Source organism: Panthera tigris, chromosome C2 (genome assembly GCF_018350195.1).
Source record: "Panthera tigris isolate Pti1 chromosome C2, P.tigris_Pti1_mat1.1, whole genome shotgun sequence".
Lineage (NCBI taxonomy): Eukaryota > Metazoa > Chordata > Mammalia > Carnivora > Felidae > Panthera > Panthera tigris.
Genome location: NC_056668.1, coordinates 16082884 through 16103491, shown reverse-complemented (window position 1 = coordinate 16103491; position 20608 = coordinate 16082884). Strand labels below are relative to the sequence as shown.

The following is a 20608-nucleotide window of genomic DNA, read 5'->3' as shown; positions in this document are numbered from 1 at the left end:
CAAAAGAAAAACCTTTAACTATAACTACCCATAGCAGGAAGAGCCTCAGTATCCAAGAAGAACTGGATTCTCATCAGATGCGCCATCACTCTGGATCAGGTACTGATGTGGCAAATGAGACCCCATCGGCTTCCGCTTGGGTGACTTTGGGAGACTGAGTTAGACAACTTTCAAACTTCCTTCTAACCTTAAGATTCAAAGAGATCACCATAATATTTAGTTAAAACTAAGGTTTTACTCACTACAGTGATCACACTCATTGTCTATGCAGCAAAGAAGTTGTTCAAATCCCTCAAGCCCCAAACCCCTGGAAGAGTCCTGGGAGACTCAGGAATTGCTCTAAGTCACCATTACAGTTCTGTGGCTGTGTTTGACATCTTCGTTGCCTGCTGGTCATCTTTACCTGCCTCTGCTTCTCTGACTCTTGAACCTTCCCTGGTATTGTTCCTGAGCTATGACTGTGACATCACCACTCAGTGACATCACTCATGCATCACCAGGGCCTCCAGGCAGGCTACACTTATGTGCAGTCAAGGCTTTTCACTGAGACAGCAAGAGCTTTCTCATCATGTTTATAGATCTCCAGAGATTCCCAAAGGCATGGTCCTTCCTCTCTCTGGTTCCTAAATAACTTCTACTAAGGTGGCTTTTACTATTTTACTTTTCAGATTTTTTCCAAGGCCTGTCTCAAGGAACATGGGACATACTCACCCAGGAATAGGTCAGCAGATATTAACGAGGCACCTTATAACATCTAATTTAAAGCACACTTCCCTTGCATGACTCCTACCTACAGGTGGATTCCCTATCAACTCAGGGAACTCCCTTAAGATTAGAATGCAGTTTTGTATGCCTCCTGTTATATATGTTTAACTTTAGAGATGTGCAGCCTATTCACCAATCTCTAACATCATCATCAATTAAACAGGGCATGTGACCACCCGTGAACCCATGCTAGAGTTTTCCAGGTATGTTCCTGTGAGGTCTTCAGTGATTCACTGGAAGTACTCACAGATCTCAGAAAACCTGTCATGTTACAATTATAGTTTATTATATAGCAAGAGGATTCAGATTGAAGTCAGCAATGGAAAAAGATACATAGAGCAAACTCCAGCAGAAACCAAGTACATGCTTCTAGTTCTCTTGCAGTTCATGCATGTGACCAGCCTAATTCTCCCTGTTACAATGTGAGACGACACGCAGACAGTGTTGCCAACCAGGAAGGCTCACCTGAGCTTTGGTGTCCAGGCGAACTGCCCATGGGACTGACCTTCGGTCTCCAGTTCCTCCAGAGGTCAAGCTGATACCACCACCAGGTAACAAAGACACTCTTATCGAGCAGGATATTCCAAGGGCTCAGAGGTTGCCTTCCAGGAGCGAGGCAAAGGTCCATCTTTCTTTGGAATGTGCAAGGTACAGACAAACTGCAAAGTTGATTTTTTACTGTACAGTTCTGTTAGACTATCTTGTTTTGTCTTAATACAAAAACTACTTCCTCCAAAATGAAAATGCTGCTCAAATATCAATGTCAGTGTTTATCACCTCTTAGCCATGTTCCCTTCTGACTTTTCAAAATTGAATAGTCCTAATCTTTGCAGCATGGTCTGTTGAGAGGCTCTTTATTCTTTTGGTCAATTTCTTATTTCAATAATTTTATTTGACATGAAGAACAGAACTGCACCTAATAATCCAGTATGTGCATTATACATAATTTATACATAACTTTAGGAAAATATGTGTTCAAAATATTTTCAAAATATCGTGTGTCCAAAATACTTGCTTTTGATGCTCAACATTTATAAGCATTTAGGCCAAAGAAATGGACCTTATGATGGTTAATTTTATGTGTCAACTTTTCTAGATGAAGGGATATGTAGATAACTCATTAAATATCATTTCAATATTATATGTCTATAAGGGTATTTCCAGAAAATATTACATCTGAATTGGTGAGCTGAGTGAAGCAGATGGCCGTCCCCGATAGGGGTGCACATCATCCAACCTGTTGAAAACCTGAACAGGAAAAAAAAAAAAAAAAAAGGTGGAGGAAAATTGAATTCTCTCTCTTTCTTGTATCTTGAGCTAGAATACAGATCTTTTTCTGCCCTCAGTAATCCTGGTTCTCAGGCCTTCAGAACCAGACCAGAATCTACACCATTGACTCTCTGGTTCTCAGGGCTTTGAACTACACCCCCAGCTCTTCTGGGTCTCCAGACGGAGATGGCAGATTGGGTGAACCAATGCCTTCTTTTACATGTATAAATATAAATACACACACATATACATGTATACTATTGACTGTTTCTGTGGCGAACCCTGACTAACACAGATTTGTATCTTTGTGAAACAATCAAGACCTAGGTTCCCCTCCTAGTTAAAAGCAACAAATCCAGTTCATTCAGTATATACACAAAGTTCAGGAAAGTTATCCATAAATGCATTATCTTGTGTTTTCACCAATCTACATCTAATTATACCTATTCAAACAGAAAATATGGATACTTAAATAAAAAATTAAAACTTCTACATATCACAAAAGGAGAAACAAATAGTTCCTAAAAACAGATAATAATTGTAATGTATGTGATGGAAAAAGTTTAGTATGCTTAATTTATAAACTCATAGAGAGAGAACTTTTGAATTTTTACAATTTATTTTAATTTTTTAATGTTTATTTATTTTTGAGAGAGAGAGACAGACAGAGAGAGACAGAGTACAAGCAGGGGAGGGGCAGAGAGGGAGGCACAGAGTCTGAAGCAGGTTCCAGGCTCTGAGCTGTCAGCACAGAACCTGACACAGGACTCGATCTCACAAACTGCAAGATCATGACCTGAGCCGAAGTCAGATGCTTAACCAACTGAGCTATCCAGGTGTTCCTGAATTTTTACAATTTTTAAATGTCCATGGGGATAAATGAAGAGTGATGGCTAATGAATATGGGATTTCTTTTAAGGGAATAAAAAATGTTCCAAAATTATGGTGATGGTTGCACAACTCTGGGAGTATACTAAAAGCCAATGAATTGTACACTTCAAATGAGTGAATTGGTGGGGCACCTGGGTGGCCCAGTCAGTTCAGCATCTGACTTCTGTTCATGTCATGATCTCACAGTTTGTGGGTTCAAGCCCCATGTTGGGCTCTGTGCTGACAGCTCAGAGCCCGGAGCCTGCTTCAGATTCTGTGCCTCCTTCTCTCTCTTTCTCTCTGCCCCTCCCCTGCTCATGCTTGGTCACTCTCTCTCTCAAAAATAAATAAACATTAAAAAATAATAATAAAAGTGGATGAATTATATGGTGTGTGAATTACACCTCAATAAAGCTGCCATTGCCTTTAAAAAGTCCAACCTCTCTATAAATTAAATAAACTTAATGGTAGGTCAATATATAATATGCTATTTTTTTCATGTGCTGGTGAAAGTATAGAGTAATGGATACTTTCCTACAACCTCGATAATAACGTAAATTGGTACTTTTCAGGAAGACAACCAAACTTAAAAATTATGCAGGTTCTTTTTTTTTTTTTTAATTTTTTTTTAACGTTTATTTATTTTTGAGACAGAGAGACACAGAGCATGAACGGGGGAGGGGCAGAGAGAGAGGGAGACACAGAATCGGAAGCAGGCTCCAGGCTCTGAGCCATCAGCCCAGAGCCCGACGCGGGGCTCGAACTCACGGACCGCGAGATCGTGACCTGAGCCGAAGTCGGACGCTCAACCGACTGAGCTACCCAGGCGCCCCATAAAATTATGCAGGTTCTTTAACACAGCAGTTTTACTTCTAGCATTTACCCCCAATAGATTCAAATGTGCCCCCAATTCTTCACCTCTCCCTACATCCACTGCATTTTCCACTTGAGTATATTCCCACTCTGACTCTTGCCTCAGCCATGTAACTTCTTGGGGCAATGAGATACTGACAATATTACACAACAAGGACAGAAAAAGTGCCTATTTCTGTTAATATTCTCACACTTCTGTCATCACCATGAGTACATGCCCAGGCTAGCCTGCTGTATGTAATAAGAGGCTTGTAGAACAAGTCAAAACATCCCAATTGCCCCAGCCAACAGCCAGCCATTTCCTAGACATGTAAGCAAGCCCAGAGGAGACCAAAAGAACCACCATCCCTAAACCCAGCCTAAATTACTGACCTAAGATTCACAGCCATCTCCCATATATATACCATGTCCCTTTACCCTTTGCATGTTTTAGTCCTTCTGTTTGAAATGTCTGTTCACAGGCACTCCATCAGGCAACACACATTCATGCCTTATTTAATCCAGGAATCCTCTGTAAATGCCGCTAACATGTAAGACATTTGCTTATACTTCTGCACACTTTCTTTGTAGTCATATATGCTTTCCATGCCTTTCTGTCTCTGTATGACGAAGTCCTCCTGATCAAGGACTTAACTCTGTCTTTGGTTCCCAGTGTTTAGTCAGTGATGAAATGCTCATTAGGTGTTTGGTATATAAACTACTGAATTGACACTAGATCAGAGCTCTGGTTCTAGATCCATCACTTGGACAAATCATGCCTCCACATTACAGACTTCTCACCTGTGAAATGGGTACAATATCTTATCTCTCAACTTCACAACATTGTTAGAATGATCAAATTTAATTTTTTTATTCAAGTATAAACAACATATGGTGTTATATTAGTTTCATGTGTACAATATAATAATTCAACAATTCTATACATTTCTCAGTGCTCATTAAGGTAAGTGTACTATTAATCCCCTTTATCTATTTCATCCATCCCCCCTCCTACCTCCCTTTTAGCAACCATCAGTTTGTTTTCTGTATTTAAGAATCTATTTATTATTTGTCTCTTTTTTCCTTCGTTCATTTGTTTTGTTGCTTAAATTCCACATATGAGTGAAATCATATGGTATTTGTCCTCTGGCAAGGGAAACAAAAGCAAAATTAAACTATTGTGACTACACCAAAATAAAAAGCTTCTGCACAGTCAAGGAAACCATCAACAAAACAAAAAGGCAATTTATCGAATGGGAGAAGATATTTGCAAAATCATATATATAATAAGAGGTTAATATCCAAAATACATAAAGAAATTACATAGGTCAACACCAGAAAAAATAAAATAATCCAGTTAAAAAGTGGGCAGAGGACCTGATGGACATTCTTCCAAAGAAGACATAAGATGGCCAACAGACATATGAAAAGATGCTCAACATCACTAACCACCAGGAAAATGCAAATCAAAACCACAATGAGATGTCACTTCACAGAATGGCTAGTCAGAATGGCTAAAATGAAAAACACAAGAAATAACAAGTGTTGGCAAGGATGAAAAGGTACTCTCATGCACTGCTGATAGGAATGAAAGGTGCAGTAGCCACTGTGGAAAACAGTATGGAGGTTCCTCAAAAAATTAAAAATAGAATTATGATCCAATACCATATGATCCAAAAACTCCACTACTGAGTATTTACCCAAAGGATACAAAAGGATACAAAAACATTGATAAAAAAGATATATATGTACCCCTATGTTTATTGCAGCACTATTTACAATAGCCACATGATGGAAGCAACCCAAGTGTCCCCCAATAGACCAATGGATAAAGAAGATGTGGTATGTAGATAGATACATAGATAGATAGCTTAGACAGATAGATAATAGATAGATAGATATAGACATATATAGATATATATAGATATATATAGATATATATTCCATTATGTATATAGATATCTATATCTATAGATATAGGAGATGATGGGTGAAATAAGTGAAAGGGATTAAGGGTACACTCATTGTGATGAGCACTGAATAATGTACAGAATTGCTGAACCATTATATTGTACACCTGAAGCTCATATAACTGTATGTTAATTATACTTGAATTATAAAACATTTTAATAAATAACTAAATAAGATTAACCAAATCCAAATTGTCCCCTCCCCCCCAAAAAAACTGTCATGAGACAACTGAGAAGCACTGAGCAAGCATGGATATAGACTTATATAAACAAAGAAGAGAATTAACTGCTCCAAGAGCCATTAACTACAATCCTGTTATAAGAAGATGAAGTTTCTTTCTATTTTGCAACACGAAGCTGCCCTCAGTGAAAGGACGACAGTGACAAAAGCAAAAAACGACTCCATCTGAGACCACAGTCAATCTTAATGGAATTCCTGGAAGCCAATGTCATGACCCTAAACCTCTTTAAAGAGAAAAATGAATGCAACCACAAATGTGAAAGAAGGGAGGGAATGGTTCTTATAACTTTCCTTTAGAAAATAAAAAACTCAAGTAAATTCTATAAAAAGGGAAAAACAAAGCCTCTCTTGGAAAATAAACTATAACACTGGCAATGGCTTTTGATAACAGAACATATTGACCAAAACTTATTAGGAGAAAGAAAATTCAATCAAAGCAAACATACTGAAATAAGTAAACGAAACTTGCAAGCAACATCTTTGTTGTCACAAAGACAGACGTAAGTAACATTGCTGCTAGTCCTTTGTAAAAAGGCCCATAAAATAAAGGAAGCTTTTTTTTTTCTATAAAGCTCTTCACTTTCCTATTAATGAAATATAAGGAGAGATATGATCTGGAATTTTACTAGGGGGCCCAAAATTCAAACTTTCTCTGCTTAAATGGAATCAAATTAACAACCAGATGAATTGTCAGTGCCATTTTTTATCAAAGCAATCAAAAAGAAATTTCAAAGTGCAGCCTGCTTAAGAATTGAGGAGCACCTATGTAATTAGATGATAGGAGATACAGCAAAAATCGGAGCAGCCATCATTGTCTTTGGGATTGCAGAGTTCTAAATAACACAGATGAGACCCACAAATAAAATATGTCAGAATCACTCAAGACCAAGATCCCTACAAGGAATATATGATAGTGGAAAGGATGAAGAAATGGGGTAAAATCATAGGGTATAGGTTACAAGCTGGTCATTATAACATCAGTGCAATAATGATCACTAACCAGTTCAGATGGAAGGAAAAAAATAATTTTAAAAAGAAGGAAATGTGTTGTGTTCTTGGAACCATCAGCAAGAAGGAGGTCTGTCCCGGTTTTCAGGAAGACATATCATTCTCTGAAGTGGAAAGAGAACGGGAGAGAGTTTTTCTCTTACTGGACAAATGCATGGCCGGATAAAAAGCCTGGCTTCTCCACATGCCCCCTTACCCGATCCTCACAATTCCAGCAGTAGACATTACTGATCCCATTTTACAAAAGTGAGTAACAATTTAATGAGTGCTTCTCGTGTGCAAGGAACTACACTAAAGACTTCTCGTGGATCATCTCATTTAAGCCTCATGACAACTACTGAGTGCCAATGCTATCCCATTTTACAGAAGTGGAAACTGGGGCTCAGAATGTTTAAGTCACTTGTGTATGGTCATGCATGCATTAACCGTGGAGCTGGGATTTTTAAGAGGCCTGGACTCCCCTTATATCACATGCTCTTCCCATCACACTAAATAAAAAATTTTATATGAGAATGAGCCACAGAAAGCATGTTGATGAAGAAACTGACCCATGTAAGATCAGTGGCAAAATGTGTCTGGGTTTGACCCTCAGTCTACCTCTCCTTCTAGGACCCAGCAAGACCAGAATGAAATCTACCAAATCAGCTAACTCTCTGTCTGAAGGTTTCTCATCCTAGAAAGAAGAGGCACCTAAAAAGAAGTCATTTTAAAAAATGAAGTCTGTAATGGGAAGTCACTTAAAAACTCCCTTAAGAACTTACTTTCATAATAATATAATCAGATGGCCAGCTGGTTTATGGTGTAATTCCAAAAATCACTTTAGCTAGCATGTGCCAAGCTGCCTAGACCTGAGCCAGCCCAGGACAGGGACAACCGGTGTTAAACCCATTCATTCCCAGAGTCTATGGCTTAGGCAGATAATCATGAATGTTAGTTCTGATACCTTGTGCTGATTCCTTTCTCTGCGTGGACACAGGCAGAAATCACTGAATGACTCCATTTGAACAATAAGAAGTAAATGTCAATCTTCCTTGAGAATCATCAAGAGAGATGCTCACTGATGGCTAGCATATCCATCTCACAGACCTGAGCTTTGAGTTCCCAAACCTGTCAAAGAGAATAGAAACTCTGGAGTAAAGAGCAAAGGCATCACAATTAATTCCACAGCCATAATGCAGTCACGCTGTGTTAGATTGTGTCTGCCCTCACAGAGGTTACAACCTAGCAGGGGAGGGAGACACTGAATAAATAATGATAAGAATGAAAAATGGCATGCATGAAAAGAGATAGGGAGCCTGGGGACCTGACATAATGTGCAGCCAGGAGGGGGTGGGGGGTACTGCATCCATAAAGGCTTCCCTGAGCTTGTGTGTGTATGTGTGGGTGTGTGTGCATGTGCAAGATAGATAGAGAGATGGGGCTCAATGAGTGATGTTGAAAACAGAGATCAATATCCTCGGAAGAGGAACAACATACAAGCACACTGACGAGAAATAAAGAGCATGACAGAACATTCAGGAACTGAAAGAAAAGTGTGACCGGAGCAGAAGACACAGTGGAGAAGAGGCCTGGGGACACAGCTGGAGACGTAGACAGAGATATTCTGATTTCATTCCTTGGCCTCGTGAGCTTATTTAACAAGTCTGCTCACGCGAGAGGGATCTGCTCTCAGTGTTCTGCCAAAATCCAGCGTAAGAGCCTACGAGACAGAAGGCCAGACCACACGATACATCTACCAAGGCAACAACGCCGTCCTATCAACCTCATCTCATGAGAAACAGCCCACCAGCCCTCTACCCCAGAGTCAATAGTACAGTTCTGCCATTTGGCTAGGAAAGTATGTTTTGATTTTCTTTTATGATTAATCATAGCTCATCAGCATAGAGACAGAGGGATCCCTTGTGCTGTGAAAGACAATTTATTGATTCCCTGTGGTAAGAACCTAAATATCTACTGGTTGCTGAATTTTACACATGGGCCAAATATCCACCTCCTTAAGCCAAAACTGACTTTCTAACTGATCAATATAAAAGTTTCTTCGATTCTAAAACCCAGTCAGTAGGATCCCAGAAATTCAGGGCCTACCTATCCTACAATTTCTGTGCCTCTTAATCAGCACCGTAAAGAACAGTAATTGATAACATAATTTAACTTAGTAATTCTGAATATGTTTATGTTAATTAATCCCTCATGAGAATTTCACAGAATTATCAGTAAATGAGATCCGCCCCAAAAGCCCTCTTTCACAAGAAAAGTTTACGAAAAACGTGCACTCAAGCTTTCTCTTGCTGCTCTGCCAAGTGTTTGAACACAAGTCTGAAAAATAAGTAGCCGTGTCTAATGATTACACTTTCCATTTCCACGCTCAGTTCCAGGAGCAGATGCGGGCGGCCCCATAACATATGTTTAAAATGTTTCTACATTCTGGCAAATATCCAACGGGAAACTGGAAAAGTGAGTTAAAAATCGATACCTAATATCCAGATCTTGAAAAACCCCAGGTTTTCTAACTGAATTTTTCAATTAATAGCGTATCATTGGAGGTATTCAAACATATGCCGGAAGTCAGAAGGACGCAGTCCAGAGAAGAGGAAAACAAGGCTCACTGGTCTGAGCAGCTTTTCGGTAGGAAGCTTCAGTCCCTGTGGCACGTTTTCACTTCTTGAAGGAGCCCGGTCAGGCTAGGCATTGACAGTTTTCACCAGAGTTTGACGAAGAGCAAAAAAGATAGAAAACTGTGACCCGTGTACTAAACATGAGACTATTAAAAAGCAAAACCTCAGCTCAGGGCAAATGTTTATGATAATCATCAGCTTTCAACTCCAGAAGAATATTGAATGGTAGGAGAGCAGAAAGATTTCCAAAGGGGAGAGTTAGGATTGCCAGGTAAAACACAAAACATCCAGTTAAATTTGAATTTCAGACAAACACTGAGTAAATGTTTCGTTTAAGTATGCCCCGTGCAACACGGATGGTATTTTTATTTGCTAAATCTGGCAAGCGTAGCAATAGGAAACTATTTTTTATTTTTATTTTTATTTTTAATGCCCTCCTGCTTTATCAGGATTTGAGTATGCAAGCTTGGCAGGGAGGTGCCGATACTAAATTGATCTTCACGCAAAAGGGAGAGATATGGATGCCCAGGCAAAAGCTGGGAAGACTAGCGCCAGCATGGAAAGGGTGAAAAGACACTTGGCAGAGGTCTGAAGGGCACAGGAGAAGGGGCGCAAGGAAGGAACGGTGAAGATATTTTATGCCATTTTCCTGAGGTGTAAAATCATCCTCCTCATCCTCTACAAATACATCAGGAAAATCTACGTTGCTCATTAAGGCACTGGGGTAAGGGTAAATTCTAGAGTAAATTCTTTCTTGCCACTAAAAGGTGCCGAGCCCTACTTAAATCTGGCGCAAAACAGCCAACATATGGATTGCATGAATAATTGGAGAGAGGCTTCAAGGAAGAGCAAATCCACATATATTTGTTTCAGCCTCTATACCAGGAGCTCTACAAACCCACCCTGAATAATCGTGAACCAAAATAGAAAAGGTTCTGCTTAGGGCCAGTGGATGGCATCTCCTGAGCAAATATAAAAGAGTTTGCTACCAAACCAGACTAAAACCACTAAACCTACCCATACAAAGATTTTTTCATTATTGTTGTTAAACATTGGCCTAATGCTATAAAGGTTAAACACTGACACAGCATTGTTAACGCAATGCCCTGTGAATTAACTTTAACTAACTTAGTTACCTAAATTAACTAAAATTTTAGCTTCTTGTTTCCTTTTTTAACAATAAGGTTGGCTGTCTTACAAACACTTTGCAGCTACTTTATACCATAATACATTTATAGAAATGAAATAAATTTCAGTAGCTTGAAGCAATGAACTACACCATAAAACATCTCTGAAATCTTTTTGAATGCCAGCTTTCAAAGCCAAAACTTGGAAATGTGATTCCATTTTGATGACAAACACCTGCAATAAACTAAGAACATGTTTCCAAACCACTCTCCCAGTTCCACTGAACATCAAAGTGCTATTTGGTTAAGTTTGAGGGGAGAGGGTTATTGTTAAAAATGTTTTGTAGCATTCAGAGAGAACTTAAATCAGCGAACCCACACGTGTCACTGCCACAGGGCGTGCCAAAGTTCAGGTGTCTCGCTGATTCTTTTTTTTTTTTTTTTTTTTTTGACACTGTATGTCTTGTCTGAATACAGCGGTTTCCATCTGTAGAAGACAGAGGACGAGATTACTCCATGGCTGGTGTGAAAAACCACAACATGAGTATCTGATAAACAGTGTGCCAGGCATGTAGGGGTGATTGATAAACACTCACTGAATCATTAAGTATTTCTTTACCTTTCCCCTAACGTTACAAAGAAACTTGAATGAAGGGAAAATGAACTCTAAATATATTTTGTAAATAATATAAATGATTCTATATACATATACATTCTAAGTGCATTTTCTCTTTTCTAAAGGATATTTTGGAAATAAAGTAAAAAAAAAAAAAAAAAGCCTCTATTTACATAACATTCCTACTGTGACCTGGTGGCTGGACATAAAAAATGATGACTGTTACTGTGTGAATTAGGAACAGCGCACAGACCAAGGATTCTCAATCTTCGCTACACATTAATATCACCTCAATTGCTCTTTTAACACCTGGATTTCCAGGCTATGTTCACACCCACTTAACCAAAACCTGTGTAGGTAGAACCCAGGCATCACTATTTTTAAAAAAGGGATTTAATTATGTAATCAAGGTTGAAAGTGGCGGATACAGACTCTTATTCTACTCTTTGCCCCCCAAAATTGTGCATATAACTCTATTCTACACAAAGAATAGATTAAAAACTCATCCTCCATTCGTGAGACATTGAGGTATTGTCCCTCCCTGGCTGAGAAGCATTCATCTTCCTTTTCATTATGTTCCCAGACAGCAGTCACAAAAATGTTACACAGCTGACCTTTGAATAACATGGGAGTTAGGGGCACCAACCCCTATGGAGTCAAGAATCCACATATAAACTTTTGAGTCTCCCAAAATTCAACTACTAATAACCTACTGTTAACAGGAAGCCCTACCAGTTAAAACATGAACAGTCAATTAACACATATTTTGTGTATTATATGTATGTATACTGTATTCTAACAATAAACTAGAGAAAAGAAAATGTTATTAAGAAAATCACAAAGAAGAGTGTAAGTGGACCCACACAGTTCAAACCCATGTTGTTCAAAGGACAACTGTAATTAAAAAAAAAAAATGGGGGGTGTTGAATGTTCTATGTTCCTCTTCCAGTAAGGTTCCTCTTATGGTGCTCTAACTGAATAAACTTATAAACATTAATGTTTAAAAGAAATGCACAAGTTCTTTTAAGAAATGGCTAATAGAAACAGAATTTGGGGTCAGGCAGGGTCAAGTTGGGAACTACTGCTGTAGTTTTGGATGTATTGGTGCCTGAGTTGCCCATGAGTCAGTCACCAGGTGGCTTTAAGCAGCAGGAGGAGGACTAGCCAAATCCACTGCGCTCAAGTCCCAAGTCCCCACAGGTATGAAGGATGAGACAAGGAAACACTCAAGATCTTGAGTCCACATCCTCTCGGGTAGAAGGTCCCCTGTGCCCTGCTCTTGGGATTACAAGAAACAGAGTCCCATAGGCCGCCTCGAGTCATGAGGACTTAGTAGGTGGCTACTTGCGGGCAGTAAGAGGAATGTGAATTTCAAACCTCGAAATGGTCCCACTCAACAACAGCTGTCTATTGAACCTCTGCCAAAAGGAGATACGGCATTGCTCCCTGTATCTTCTACCTTCTCAGCCTTCCTCCCCTCATACTGCATGGCTCTCTGCCAACCTACTGTTTGTTTACTGAAGCAAACAGCTGCCTATGCCTTCCCAGGAACATTGTTGCTTTTGTCTCTCTCCGGAACTTTTCAGCTTTCTCTCCCAAGGCCCAGGCATATCAGAAGCTCCCATGTGGCATTCAGGCATCAGTGTCTTGTAAAGCTCTCCAGAGGAGTCCAATGTGCAACCACAGTAGAGAACCACTGCACCTTGTTCTTACAAGGAATATGTGCAAGGCAAAGTAGACCTACACGTGCAGATTTAGCCCAAAACAAAGAAAATTTGAAGATGACATCTCAAAATCCCTGGAAATTCTGTTCTCCTTGCATTTCAAGTTTAACTCAGTGTTTCATTTCTCTTTCTATAAGTATAAATCTATTTACATGTATTTTAGTATTTTAACTGTGTTGTTTTTAAAGGCAAGCAAATACTGCCTTAGGAAGTTATGGTCTCCGGGCAATCACTTCCTGGAGAAACCAGTAAGTAGTCAAGAGATTGAGGCTCTCTAATGAGTCAAGACTGACATCTAGTGGTGACTACCTCTGAACTGCAAATACAAATCTCAACTTTTAACAAAGCTCTTGGGCAAGTTGGCTGTCAATTCCAACAATTTATCTGCCTGAAACAAAATGCACCTATTAGTAAAAGGAGCTTTGCCATTTTCAAGTTATGTGTGAAAATATGTCCAGGATAAATCACTGATATTGAACTGAACTTATAAAGGAAAAGCAACTTCTTGATTCTGTCAAATAAGTCTGTTTTGGTGAATTTCAAAGGTTATATGACTGATATGATGAGAATTCAGAGGTTCTGTGACTGATAGGATGAAAGTAAGTGGCCGTTACAAAATAGTTTATATACACCCAAAATGAAATGGGTAGTGATAAAATCTTAGCTTTTGGTGTGGGTTGAATGGTGACCCCTGAAAAGAGCAGTCCACATCCTAACCCCCAGAACCTGTGAATGTGATCTTATTTCGATAAACAGTCTCTGAAGATATATAAATTAGGAATCCCAGATGAAATCGTGCTGGATTATCCAGATGAGCCCTAAATCCAATGACAAATGTCCTCATAAGGGACACAGAAAAGAGGGGAAGACACAGGGAGAAGGAGTCAAATGCGAAGATGAAGGCAAAGATCGGACTTAATGCAGCCACAAGCCAGGAAACACCTGAAGCACCAGAAGCTAGAAGAGGCAACGAAAGAATCTCCATTAGACATTTCAGAGGGATTGTGGCTCTGCTGACACCTTGACTTCAGACTCCTAGCTTCCAAAAGGGTGAAAGAATAAATTTTTGTTGTATTAAGACATTCATTTTGTGGTCATTTGTGACAGCAGCCACAGAATACTAAAGATGTGATAGATAGATGAGATAGATAGATAATAGATGATAGATAGATTAGATAGATAGATAGATAGATAGATAGATAGATAATAGATGATAGATAGATAGATAGATAGATAGATAGATAGATAGATAGATAGATAATGGAATATTAGTAATCAAAATGAATGAAATCTTGCCACTTGCAACAACGCGGATGGAATTACAGTGTATTATGCTAAGCAAAATAAGTCAGTCAAAAGAAAGACAAACACCATGTGATTTCACTCATGTGGAATTTGAGAAACACAACAGATAAACATAGGAGAAGGTAAGGAAAAATAAGATTAAAAACTGAGAGGGAGGCAAACCATAAGAGAGTCTAAAATACAGAGAGCAAACTCAGGGTTGCTGGAGGGTTTGGGTGCGGGGGAATGGGCTAAATGGGTGATGGGCATTAAGGGAGGGCACTAGTAGTGATGAGCACTGGGTGTTATATGTAAGAGATGAATCACTAAATTCTACTCCTAAAACCATTATTACACTACACGTTAACTAACTTGGATTTAAATAAAATTTTTAAAAAAGAAAACGAATGCAGTTTATTATTCCTTCCTCTGCAGCATACTCCTTCAGGAAATAAAAATAGCATGTTTAGGAATTAACTAGGTACCTAAAGTTTTTTGTTGTTGTTTGCTTGTTTTGTTTCATTTTGTTTTGTTTACACAGGAGAGAGAATCAGCTTGACTTGAGGATGCCTCTCAAGGTAAAGTACTTCATTTTTGGCCAATACCAAATAAAATTAGGAGGTGCTTAATGATTTGGTCCAACAGAAATCAAGGGGAAAAAAGTAAAGCAGCCAGTAAACCTTTCGGGAACATTTGCTCAATTGGCATGAAGAGCTTATACCCAAGCCTGAGACTGACTGCTAGAAATAGATGCCTAAAGGTTTTTTTTTAATAGGATGCATGTAAATTCATTAGTCTACAATACTACAGAATGCTACTCAATAAATATTTCACTGCCTAACCATTATTTCCAAAAGTATTTTGGTTATCAAAATGTTTGTTTCAGAAGGTTGTCACTAAAAATGCTAAAGCTGAAAGACCAGTCAACTAAAAATCTCCTAAGAAAGTGAAGCAACAAGAATTTTGCCTAAATATGCATACGTGAAACCAGAATGACTCAAATGTCAGGTCCAGTTGGGACCCTGTTGTAAATTCAACAGGAATTCAATTCATGAATTTCCCATCATGTGAGGTATCTGGAAGATATGTGAACACTGAAAACAACAATGTCAATACAATTGAATGCAGACATTAATAAACCTGTCATTTGGATCAGCAGATAATCTTGTAACCGAATATTTGGATATTTGGGGGAAGGAAATGTACAAATCATCAAAGGCGGCAAATTCCCTTCAGGAATTGTGGTATCCGCACATTGTATCACAGGTTTGGTTTGCCTGAATAATGCATGAAGATGTCTGTTTTAAATTATTCACTGACTACAGAGTTGACAAGTAACCACTGAAGAACCAGGAGATTAGCCACCAGGAGCCTCCATTTGATGTCTGACTCAGTGAAGGCTGTTTTTTCTCTAGAGAATGAGAGGTTCTATGTAATATGAGACTAAGGAAGTAAGGTAGAGTCTGTGGTATGCTCACAAGATGTTGCTTTAAATGTGCTGATAGAATTCTGGAGCCCACGAGTCTACAAATGAGTGCCACTGAAATCCACACCTGGGTCTATAGCACTTTGATATGTCAAAGGGGTAGGTTCTGCCATTTTTCTTACTAAGTATATTGAAACATAACACTACATAAAATTTAAAATTACTCTGTAGGGTCAAATGAGCATTTTTTTAGAGAATGAACAATGTCCCTAGGAGAAGAGGGTGCTGTCTTTGTTGAATTGACTCCATTATTTTTCATGCATGTTGTTTTCAAAAATTTTTAGAGACACTTTAAAAGAAGGAAGGGAGCTTCTCAAATAATGATGGCTGTCATTTAATTAATCCATGATAAATAACATTGATAAAATAGATAAAAAATCAAAAGCTCGGAATGGTTGAAGAACTTTCTCCAACATCACAGAAGTAAGGTTCTTCTCTCCCAGAGCCTGTGCTACTTCCTGGTTGATGGCAATATGCTGCCTAATAGGACCTTAAAAAGTCTTTCTCATCAGCTGACCACGGGCCAAGAGCCTCTCTTCCCTAGTTCAAATGGACTCTGCTGGAACTCTGTAAAGGACCGTGTCTCTGCATCTTTACATATGCAACATCTATCATGGTGATCATTTATTTTAATAAATTGGGTTTTCCTTTTCTTCTTTTTTTAAAGTTTATTTATTTATTTTGACAAAGAGAGCAAGTTGGGGAGAGACAGAGAGAGAGAGAGAGAGAGAGAGAGAGAGAGAGAGAGAGAGAGAGGATCCCAAGCAGGCTCCACACTGTCAGCACAGAGCCCAATGTGGGTCTCAAACCCACAAACTGTGAGATCATGACCTAAGCCGAAATGAAGAGTCAGATACAACCTACTGAGCCACCCAGGTGCCCCTCACAGTGATCATTTAAACTCATTAAGTACTCAATAAGTGTTTACTGAATGAACAGATAAAAGGTACAGAAAAAAGGAGGTGCATTTAAGAGAAAATATTTCAGGTGAATTGTCCACTTCCATACATGAGTGTCAGTCATATATAAACAACCCAATAATGTTGATCCATAAAACACATCTAAGTAGCTCAATGTTCAATAAATGCAAACTATGGCAGTATGAATCTGGATCACAATTTGGGAAACTTAGAGGTCGATGAAGAAGGAAATTTGATAACAGGCTTTTATAATGTTCAAGTGTATGACCCAAATAAATTATCCTAAAGTGATGTCCAAGGTTTGGCCCAAATGTGATGAAAATATAACAAATCTGAGTTAGAAAGTAATTAGCAGTTTGATTATTTAAAATCACTGAATTTTCCTCCTCTGGTTTCTGGCTGGAGTACCATGAACCCTGCCTCCTCTCAGGCTTAGTTTCTGCCAACAGCCAATCTAAAGGATTACTCACCAAAGAAAATCACCCTGTGCTGCCCGAAGCCATTGAGGACTCCAAACCCCTCCTTCTGCTCCCCCTGCTTAAGGTTGCCTCTCCTTTGCCCATGTAGCAACAGGTGCCTAATGGCAGTGCTTCTGAGTATGTGAATCTCAGTATGGGGTTCAGGTTGGGTATTTAAAACCACTACTCAGAGTGCCTGAGTGGCTTAGTAGGTTGAGCGTCCAATTCTTCATTTTGGCTCAGGTCATGATCCCAACATCGTGGGGTTAAGCCCCATATCAGGCTCTGCGCTGAGCACAGAGCCTACTTAAGATTTTCTCTCTCTCTCTCTTTCTCTCTACCCCTCTCCTCAGCTTGCATCTGTGCTCTCTCTCTCTCTCAAAAATAAAAATAAAACAAAACAAAATAAAATAAAATAAAATAAAATAAAATAAAATAAAACAAAACCACTACTCAGTGCCTCTTGTCCCTTTCTGGATGAAATCCCAAAACAATTATATATCAACAGAATAGTTAGTCCTACTTTTATTTCACTCCGCAGCTCTGTGACCATTGACCTCTCTGGGCCTCACTTTCCTCATCTGTAGAGATAATAAAAGTACCTACCCACAGTGTTGCTGTGAGAATGAAATGAGGTGCTGTATATTTAGCAGTTAGTTTATAGCTAGGCACTATGCTACTAACTGGATAAATGAGATTAACTATTATTTATTTTTGTTATTCTATTTCTTAGCATGAGATTAGCCACCAGGAGCCTCCATTTGATGTCTGACTCAGTGAAGGCTGTTTTCTCTCTAGAGAATGAGAGGTTCTATGTAATATGAGACTCAAGGAAGAAAGCTGCAGTCTGTAGTATGCTCACAAGATGTTGCTTTAAATGTGCTGATAGAATTCTGAGTCATTGGGTTTTTTGGGTTTTTTTTCCTTTTGATCCTCACTTTTTGCTTTTTGGGGGCAGAAAAAAAAATGGCAGTGGCAGATCACAGACCAACAGAAACAAACAGCAGCAGTAGCAGCAAACACAGTAGGACTCATACATCATTTTCGGTAGCAGGTGCAGTTAATAGTTGATATTTTGTGGATAGCTTTGTGCCAGGGACCATGCTAAGGACACAAATCTCAATTACACCTCTCATTGCCACTACTTTTACAATGAAAGATGTGCACGGTGCCTGGGTGACTCAGTCAGTTAAGCATCCAACTTCAGCTCAGGTCATGATTTCTTGGTTTGTGGGTTCGAGCCTTGCGTCGGGCTCTGTGCTGACAGCTCAGAGCCTGGAGCCTGCTTTGGATTCTGTGTCTCCCTCTCTCTCTGTTCCTCCCTCACTCATGCTCTCTCTTTCTCTCTCAAAAATAAAGATTTAAAAAAAAAATTTAGTGAGAGACGTGCTGGTCCTGGAGCAGTCAGACCTCTTCTGGCAAAAGGCTGCCTTGTCTCTGACCCAGTAAGTTGAGACATGTGTGCTTTCCTGAGGATCCTTCTAGATGCTCTGTCCACCTACTGGGACCCTAATTTGAGTGCTGTCCTAAGACTCTAAACAAAAAGCAAACTGGCGTTTTTTAAGCTGCATTATGCACAGCACTAAGAGTTCCAAATTCCACAGCACCTCCCTAGAAATGGCAGGGCAGGTGGCATGGCCAAGAACCTGAGTTCCAGGGCTCAGATCCCCCTTCACTCAGAGTAATTCTGTTTTTATCTGTTTTCTGCATTGACCACCCCCACCCCCTGACCTCATTCATAAAACATTTTAGACCAAAGGCTCACAGTTTTCAACAAACTGAAAGCCACTGCACTAAACTTGGTTTCTTTATGTGTAATGACAGTTCTACACTCTCTGCAGTGTTTTCATAACCAAACCAGTGTTTAATTCCTGAAGGTCTGCAAAGTCCTATGAAATTTCCAAAAATGTTTCTCATGTGAATAGAAAACTTCATTTTTTATTTATCTTCTCATTCCTAGGTCTGTATTTTATTTAGACTTAAACTATCTTCATAGCTTGATTTTGATCAGGTATTAAGTTTGGCATATCCAAATTCGGAATAGTCTCTCATGATGTTCCTTTTTTGTGTGTGTGGTTCAGGGAGAAGACTCCGCTTCAATCAAACAGAGAGATATTCATTTTTCACTTCTCTGGATATTGGTTTTCTAAGAGCATTTGAGTTTAGCAGTATACCCTCTAAGACATTATAGCTCTGCAAATCCCGTTCCAAGCATATGACGTTACAGTTTACGCACCATCGAGGTCTCCAAGCAGAGAAATTCCCAATGGTTGCCATCATTGGTCCAGACTTACACATGGTTGGGAAATCAAAACACCGTCACTACACATGAGTTATCTGCCTCTTGCTTCCAAGCAGACCCCTTTGTTTTAAAGCAGTGGCACTTATATAAACATCAGACTTATTCATCTTATGCTTACGCATGTGTGAAATTCTCAAATTATACAATCTTGGGTTGTTTAATGTTGTGACAGAAAAACCAGCCCAACCGCTAAAAAGTCCAGTTAAAACAAAACTATAATCTTTTTCTTTTAAAATTTGGTGGGAGCAGGGAGACAAAGTGGAAGCTGTGTGTTCAGGACCTGTCTAGACCTCGCCTTATGTGTCTTTTCATTGGGCTAGTCCCCACTGTACCTTTTATAGCCAAACTGTATCAAAAGTGTGTGCATATGCGTGTATATGTGTTATAAAATATATATGTATTTACAAATAAATACATGTATTTGTAGTAAAGGATTGGGAGACCTCTAAAGACTGGAAAAGTACTAAATAATCTGTATTTTTTTTAAAAAAGGTTTTTTCAAAATATAGAGGGATAATGTCAATTCCTGCAAAAATACTCTTTTAGAAAAGGCCAATTTTCAATGATTTCAAGAGTTTATGCTATTCTGTCACAATGTCAGTTTTCAAAAGTAGCCAAAAGAAAAACAGAATAAATTATCTCCTAAACAAGGTCTGCAGGCCCTTCACTGACTAAAAAATATTTCCATTCGTTGCATTCAGCCCCCCTCCCCAATAAAAACAAAGAAACCTAGTGAGAGTGGTAGAGAGAAAGGGTATATAGACAGATGTCTGTGGGGCAGGACAAGGGCAACAGTCTGGGGAGAGCTACCAGTGTTCTGAGCACATGGGTGCACTGAAAACATGCATTAATCAACTGCACATAGGGGCGTGGCAATGGTAGGAAATATTAGGTGTCCTTAAAAAATCTGGGGGTGCCTGGTGGCTCAGTCTGTTAAGCATCTGGCTTCAGCCCAGGTCATGATCTCATGGCTAGTGAGTTTGAGCCCCGCATCGAGAACCCCACTCTCTGTACTGACAGCAGAGAGCCCACTTCAGATCCTCTATCCCCTTCCCTCTCTGCCCCTTCCCCACTCACACTCACTCTCTCTCTCTCTCAAAA

The 20608-nt window shown here is 39.2% G+C and overlaps 2 long non-coding RNA genes across 2 annotated transcripts in view; one reads left to right on the top strand and one right to left on the bottom strand.

The window, feature by feature from the left end:
* LOC107180835 overlaps positions 1-20608 on the bottom strand; it is a 211450-nt gene that overhangs the window by 117252 nt on the left and 73590 nt on the right. The gene's annotated exons all lie outside the window — the stretch shown is intronic.
* Positions 533-19776, top strand: LOC122230658. Its single transcript, XR_006207690.1, has 4 exons — positions 533-642; positions 1150-1316; positions 14883-14919; positions 19287-19776. It is a non-coding gene; the product is annotated as an uncharacterized LOC122230658 (long non-coding RNA).